The sequence below is a fragment of the Pinus tabuliformis genome, chromosome J (genome assembly GCF_031772625.1).
Source record: "Pinus tabuliformis cultivar Carrire ecotype Pingquan chromosome J, CPIR1, whole genome shotgun sequence".
Taxonomy (NCBI): Eukaryota; Viridiplantae; Streptophyta; class Pinopsida; order Pinales; family Pinaceae; genus Pinus; species Pinus tabuliformis.
Genome location: NC_142295.1, coordinates 1,609,227,148 through 1,609,235,216, shown reverse-complemented (window position 1 = coordinate 1,609,235,216; position 8,069 = coordinate 1,609,227,148).

Sequence of the window (8,069 nt, the reverse complement as noted above, 5' to 3'; positions counted from 1 at the left end):
ATTATATTGTGACCCCTTAGACTCCTATATATAGAAAGGAGGTTTTTTCATTTGTATCATCCAAGAATTGTTCATTTGTGTAATGTAAAGGAGGTTTCCCCCTCGAAGAGGTTTATTTCTAAGCCATTTATCTATCTTTTCTATCTTTTTGTGAGCTGGTTTCATAACAAAGGAGTTTTGGTCCTCTGTGTTGTACCTTCTTCTTTGTCTGAGTTCTCACTTTCTCTAGATGGATATGTACATGGAAGTAATTCATCCACTACAATATCAATGCAATATTCAACCATTTTTGTTCTCTCATCAAAGCAGTTGTAGACTTTAATCTTGATTGAGTATCCAAGAAAAATACCCTCATCAACTCGAGAATCAAAATTTCTGAGATTTTTATCATTTTGTTTGATATAACATTTTCTTCCGAATACTTTGAAATGTTTCATTTATGTTTCTCTCCCTTTCCATAATTCACAGGGAGTATTATCAATGTTAGGCCTAAGCTATGTTCTATTTTCTAAATAGATATATGCTTGTGCTGCTTCTCCCCAGAAGGTGTGTGGAACTACTACTTCATCCATCATTGATTTGGCCATCTCCTGAATTGTTATTTTCTTTCTCTCTACTACTCCATTTTGTTGTGGAGTTCTGGCCACTGAGTACTTCATCCTCATCCCATGTTCTTCACAATACTCTTTAAAATTTCTTGAGGGGAATTATTCACCTATGTATAATATTAAGCATTTTACATATTTCTTATTTTCAACCTAAGCTTTAAATACCTTGAACTTTTCCAAAGATTTTGATTTTTATTTCAACAACATTATCTAAGTGTCCCTGGTAGAATCATTAATAAGTAAAATAAATTACCTTTCTCCTCTTGGGATATTTGTCCTTGTAGCGCCACAAATATTAGTGTGAACCAACTCCAACAATTTAGAGGTTGATAATTCTTTTGTCTCAAACTGAGTTCTTTTGTCCTTGTCAAACTAATAGGATTTGCAGATTGAGTTATCAGGCTTTGACAATCTTGAAAATCCTCCGACTGATTCTATTTTGCCAATATTTATCAGGTTGTCAAAATTTATATGACCAAGTGTTCTATGCCATAGCCAAGTCTATTTTTTCTTACTCAGGTAGCAACTTAATCTGGAATCATCTACACATATATGTCGTTGTGAGTCTTGACTACCTTTCCCACAAGCTTCCCATTCCATGCTTTTTGGATTCATAGGTATTTAGATCAAAAAGTCACATTATAACCATTATCACACATTTGACTTACACTAAGCAATTTTTTCTTGAGGCCTTCCACATACAACACATTTTGGGTCTTGTTCTTCTAATCAAGATTAACTATGCCCTTCCCTTCAACTTTTGCTAGAGCATTATTTCCAAAGCTGACATTATTCCATTTATCTTTTTCTTTCAGAAATAACAATTTACTCTTGTCCCTAGTCATGTGTTTAGAGCATCCACTACCCACATACCATCTATTTTCTTAATCATGTGCAAAAGGAGCAAGTACACATTCCTCATTTTTCTTAGTTTTTTGCTTCCAACTCGTGTTGTCCCTAGAGAATGATGGTTGCTCAATGTTTTGTGGCTTGGAGGGGTACTTAAATATACTTTTTCACTCACTTGAATTGTGACCACAATTATTTCACTTGAAGAATTCAGTTTCATCCACCAAGGGAGAGAACGGATTTATATTCCTAAGGAATGAGTTCTGAGCTCTAGAATTTTGATAACTTCTATATCTGAAATTTTTATCTCTTTCAATTTTAACAATTATGAAATTAATGGCTTTATTTCCAAATATATGAAATTTATAGAAATGGACATAAAACAATTGTGGGTACCTGATATTTAAAAATTGATGAGCTTGAGCTAGTTTCTTATACCTTTGTTGTCTTGTTGACTCATTTACATTTCCATATGAAGGAGTATTTGAGGAGTTAAAATTATTGCTCCAATACTAAGTGCTTCTCTGGCTTGGTTTTTGTTTAAATTCATTGTACCTACCTTGTAACACCTTTTCAAAGTGCTATGGAGGGCTTCGAATCCTATGGACATAAAGCTTGTCTTTTCTTTACAAGACTTTTCTAATTTAGAATATCCCAGACTTGTCTTGGTCTCTGGAAACCTTTGAATGCTAAATATGTGATTTAATTTCTCTATTCCTTCAACAAGTTTTATGTCCAAATCCTTCTCAGTTGTGGACTTCTCAAGGTCTGTTCTCAAAGAAAAAATTTCTGCTTCTATACTGTGACAATTCCTCCTATTTCTTGATCAACTCTTGTTTCAAGAGTCTATTCTCATCATCTAGTTTTTCATATATATTTTTTTTTTCTTTTTATTCTAATTGAAGCACTAGGTTGTCTTTTATTTTAATGTATTATTAAATTTCTTCTTTTTGATAAAAAATTCCTCCTTATTAGAGTTATACATACCTCCTTCAACTCACAATAACTACTCTTTTAGTTGCTTGTTCTTCTTTCTAGCCTTCTTCAATTCATCAAGAGAATTGATGAGCTCCCCTTTAAGATCCACTAATCCTTCTTCTTCTTCCTTAGAGTCTAATTCCTTCTTGGTTTTGGAGTAAACTTCAAGTTCCATAAGAAAAAATTCATTAGGATCACCTTCTAAAGAAACCTCACTATTATATTATGATGTAGAACTCTCCTCTTTGGAGTAAAGCCATTTCTTCCTGAAGGATTCCTTCTTTTGATATTTCTGAGATTTGTCTCTGGGATTTTGAACTTTATCCTTCTCTATTTTTCTTTATAATGGCACTTATAAGAAAATTTATCAACTCTTCCACAATCAAAGAATTTCAAGGGAATTTTTCCCTTGTACTTACCTAAACCACATTTTAACTTTCTAGAAAAGTGAGCAAGCTGTTGATCATATTCAAAACTAGAACAATCTTGGTGATATTTGTGCTCCTTAGTCTTCTTAGACATTTTGAATGTTGCCTCCTTTGGTTTAGTCTTATATTTACCTAATCTAATCTTATAGGTTGTGAGAGTACTGAGTATTTGGTCCATTGTGATATTTTTCAAGTCTGTCATCTCCTCGATGGCTGAGATTTTGGCATTGAATCTCATAGGAAGAGACCTTAAAACCTTATGAACAACTACTTCCTCTTTGACATCTTCACCAAGTCCTCTAATCATGTTCGTTACCTCATCAACTCTAAGGAAATATTCTGATATGCTTTCTTCTTCATTCATCCTTAAGCTCTCAAATCTCATTTTGAAGGTTTGGAGCTTGGCTTGCTTGACTTTCTCATCTCCTTCATGACTCTTATTAAGTTTGTCCCATACTTCCTTGGCTGACTTATAGTGCATAACCTTTACAAGTTCAAATTGACTAAGATTGAAGAGAATGACATTCTTGGCCTTTGCATTGTTCTCATAGATATTTTTACCATAAACATTAGGAGGGTTTCTAGGACAACATAATCAATTAATACAAAGCTCCTAATCCAGACTTATGCAGGAATGCATTAAAATATAGATATAAACATAAAAACAGAGATGTAGCAGAAATAAAACTTCATTTCATTAATATAAAAGAGTTGAAATATGCTTACATACATAATGGAAATTAACTAGCTCGGGCAATGGTAGCTTATCTCTCAGAAGAGATGTGGTAGCTACATGCCTCTAAACTATTTTACAATGAGGCTTGACAGCCTATTTATTATTGAGAAACAATGGAAAACCCTAAACATCCAAAAACCTAACCCTAGGAGATGAAGCTCCAAAACTATGGGCCTCGTTGGGGTAAATTGGTACATCAACTTCCCGGGGTCGTAACTTTGGCATACACTCTTCGTTTGATGTGCATGATACCTCATTAGAAATATTTATATGAGGACTATAAATTTCGAATAAAAACATTAGTTAAACACTCACATTTCTCATTTTCCAAAAGAACATTGTTTAGGGCCTCAAAATGACTCTAGAAGTCCAGGACCCGAAAAATTGCCAAAAATAGTAAATTGTGCCACAATTAAGGAAACTGAAAAACTGAAAGAAACAATGGTGGGGTCCAAGTGGAATAGGAGGGTGGCCACCAATATCCACCTAGATTAGTCCTCCTCCTTTAGGAAGAAATGGTCCCCATTGCGTTTAGTTCCTCCATGAGATGGGGACACTTCTGCTGAACTTGGTCCCTAGTGAGCCACTTGCCTTGTTGTAGGAGTTGGCCAACTTTGATAACCCAATACAGTTGAATCTTCTTCTAGTGATTTTTTTCGATTTGTGTGTTCATGATCTGGTAAGTTGTGGCGTGTTCCATGTAGTCTGGGTTTAACTTCGTTGGTGTGAGTTGTTCTGCAATGTCTGATGTGTCCAGTAATGGTGCAAAGTATTGTCGAAGGCATTCCACATTGAATACTAGGTGCAGGCCAAGGAATTGGTGGTAAGATCAAAATAATTGTCTCCCACAACCTTGGTAATGGTGTAAGGTCCATATGAAAGTGGTATGAGCTTCTGATGGGGCTTCAATAAGGTGTTATTTCTATAAATGCAACCAAACTTTGTTCCCTACTTGAAACTTGTGTGGCACATGATGTTGATCATATCGTTGCTTGTACATGGAATTGGACTTCTCCAAGAAGTCATGAACCTGCTGGCGAATGTGCTAGATGCATTCAATAAATCCAGTTTCTTTATCAGCCTTAGACAGTACAAGTGTGGATTTTGTATGTGTAGTCGCATGAGGCATGATAACAACAAGCGGGCACAATGGTTGAAATCCTAGACCCACGTAAAAGGGATAATGACCAATTGAGATATGGAGAGATCTATTATAACTATGTTTCACATAGGGAAGGCTCTCATCCTAGGTTCTTGGATTCTTGTAGTTGTACATGTGGAGTATGTGCACTATCATCCTGTTGACGACTTCTGTCTGGCCATCAGTCTGGGGATGGAATGCAATGGACTTGGTGAGTTTGGTTTTCAATAGTGTCCAAAGGCTTGACCAAAATTTGCTTAGGAACCTATTATCCAGATTTGATATAATGGTCTGTGGGATTCGAAAATGTACCCACACTCATTGAAATAAGAGTTTGGGAGTGTACTCTGCTATGACGCTCTTCTTGCAGGTCACCAATATAGCCATCTTAGAAAATTTTTCCATGGCCACAAATACATAATCATTACTATGATTTGTAGAAGGGAGGCATGATATATGGTCCATGGAGATGGATTCCCAAGGCTGAATGGGAGTAGGAAGAGGAGTTTACATGCCTTGCTTCTTGATGGTTGGCTTGGCGACGGGATAGGAAGTGTAGGATGTGATATATTTCCCAACATCTTGTCGAAGTTTTGGCCAATAAAAATGATTTTGTAGTATGACCACAATTTTATCAACACCAAAGTGTCCCATGATCCGACTATAGTGCACCTCCCAAATCATCTTGGCACACTCGCTTGAACGAACAAAAAGGTGGTCACGGTAGCATAATAATGCATCTTGGAGGTGGAAATTAGGAACTTTCTTACCATCCACTAGCATGTTGTATGTGGAGGCGAAATCTGAATCGTTTTTTTATAGTTTCATCCATCCAGAGGTCTCGTGGCCACAAGAGTTGAGAACAGTAGTCAGTGCTCCAATTAGGGGTCGGTTGAGGCAGTGTACAACATGGTTGATGCTTCCCTTTTTGTATTTAATGTTCAATTGGAATTTTTGCAGATATGTATACCAATTTTGATGGATATCATTTTGCAAATTCCCTTGTGTCTGTATAATCTTAAGAGGTTGGTGATCGGTGTGGATGACCATATCCTTCCCTAGAATGTAATGCTTCCATTGCTGGCAAGCCTGCACGATGGAATACATCTCTTTATCATAGGTGGGGTACTTCTGAATCATGTTAGAAAGTGTCGCACTATGATAGGCCACTAGATGCCCATGCTAAGTGAGGAATCCACCAATAGCATAGTCAGAGGTGTCTATCTCAATTTCAAATGGTTTTTGTAGGTCTGGCAATGTGAGTATCGGTGTAGAGTAGAGGTGACACTTCAACTTAAAGAATGCATTCTGTTGGGACTTAGACCAGGAAAAATTTTCTTTCGCTCTACCCTTGGTAATCTGACTCAAAGGTTAAGTGATATGGGAGAATCCCAACACGAACCTCTGATAAAAATTTGCAAGGCCAAAAAATATGCAAATCTCTATTAGAGTGGTTAGGGCTCGCCAATCATGAATGACTTGGATATTAGTCAGATCCACATGCACACTTTTCTCATCTATGATTTAACCTAGATATTGGACCTCGTTCATGCCAAGGGTGCATTTCTCCAAGTTGGCACATCATTTGTGTTGTCGTAGGGTTTGAAGGACCTATTGAATGTGTTGCGAGTGTTCTTCCTGATGCTTGTTGAAGATGAGAATGTCGTCCAGATAAACAACCACGAATGAGTTGGTGAAGGTCCACAAGATGTCATCCATTAGCCTCATAAAGTAGCAGGGGCATTTTTCAAGTCGAAGGGCATAACCAACCATTCAAAAAGGCCTTCCTTGGATTTGAAGGCAGTATTCCATACATATGTGGGCTTTGTTGGAACCTGGTGATAACTAGCCTTCATATCAATCTTGCTGAAATACTTTGCCCCCTTGAGTTGGTCTAGAATTTCATCAATCAGTGGGATTGGATACCTGTTCTAGACAGTGATTTTGTTTAGTGCTTGATAATCAATGCAGAGCCTCTAGGTCCCACCCTTCTTCTATACTAGTACAATTAGGCTCCCACAAGGCAAGGAACTTGGCTATATGTCCTCCTTTTTGTAGCAAATCATAGATTTGTTGATTGATCTCTTCATTTTCTAGAATGGAGTAGCGATATATCGGCCCATTGGGTAGATGTTACATGTTATTTTGTCACCATGACACTTGACCGTTAAAATGGATCTCTCACCATCCATAAACATGTTCCTGTTAGAAACTTATATATTATAGAGGAATAGAACACATAAAGATATTGCAAAAATATACACACAGAAAATGCATAAAAAAAGAGAGACGCAGATATACGTGATTCACCCAATTTGGGCTATGTCCACGGATAAAAAACCAGTACTTCCTTTTATATTATCTATAAAAATGAAGAGATACAACCGACAGTAAATCCACTGTAATTCCCTCTTCACTGTCACACAATCTCCTCTCTCTTTCTCACTCAGAATACACATCTACATAGACGCAATACAATTCCCTCATATATAGCGAGGGGTTACCTTCTAGGGAAAAAAACCATAAATTAAACATAACTTCTATCATCATATTTTCGCCTAATGAATGACCTCTGGACCCCCTTGGTGTCACACAAAAACGGGTGGCATTGCCTGTTGGTTACGTCGGGCCTGACCCAGGTTCAGCAGTGAGTTTAGCCAAGCAAATCTTGGTACTACTGGCCCTTTCGGCAATAGTCCGCAGAGCGTGGACTGAGGTCTCACCCGAAGTAGTATGGGAGGGTGTTGGAACCAGGTTTCCACACCCTAGGGATGTCTTGATGAAGGTTCTGGAGGTTCACGATCCTAATCTGCGCGCTGCGCTGCTCCGCGCAACTTTCTATTCTTCGCAACCTGTGTGCACCTTTGTGAATACAGTATTATTTCGATCCAATCCTTACTGTGCTATTATATTAGTGCTTAACTTAGTTTGTGTGGGCCCAATATTCTTATTACTTATTCAACTTTCAGATAAGCGCGTGTACTCGAAAACAATATAAATGCATAAAGATAACCAAAACATAGAAATACAGATCTACAAACAAATGCATAATATTCTGAATCAATCTTATCTTTATTAATACTCAAGTTCAGTTACAGACCCGACTCCACCCTGCACACTCAGCTGCAGGGGTCCACACACTCAGCTGCGGACTCTACTAGGCCTCTGCACACTCAGCTGCAGAGCCTCTACCTACCACTATGACCCAATACACTTCAGATCCACTTCTATCTTCTAACCATGCCTTCGCATCTATCTATTACTTGCCAAAAACTCCAAAAACTATCTTTACACTTAGAGCCTCGCTCTATTTATACAATCCCATGGTC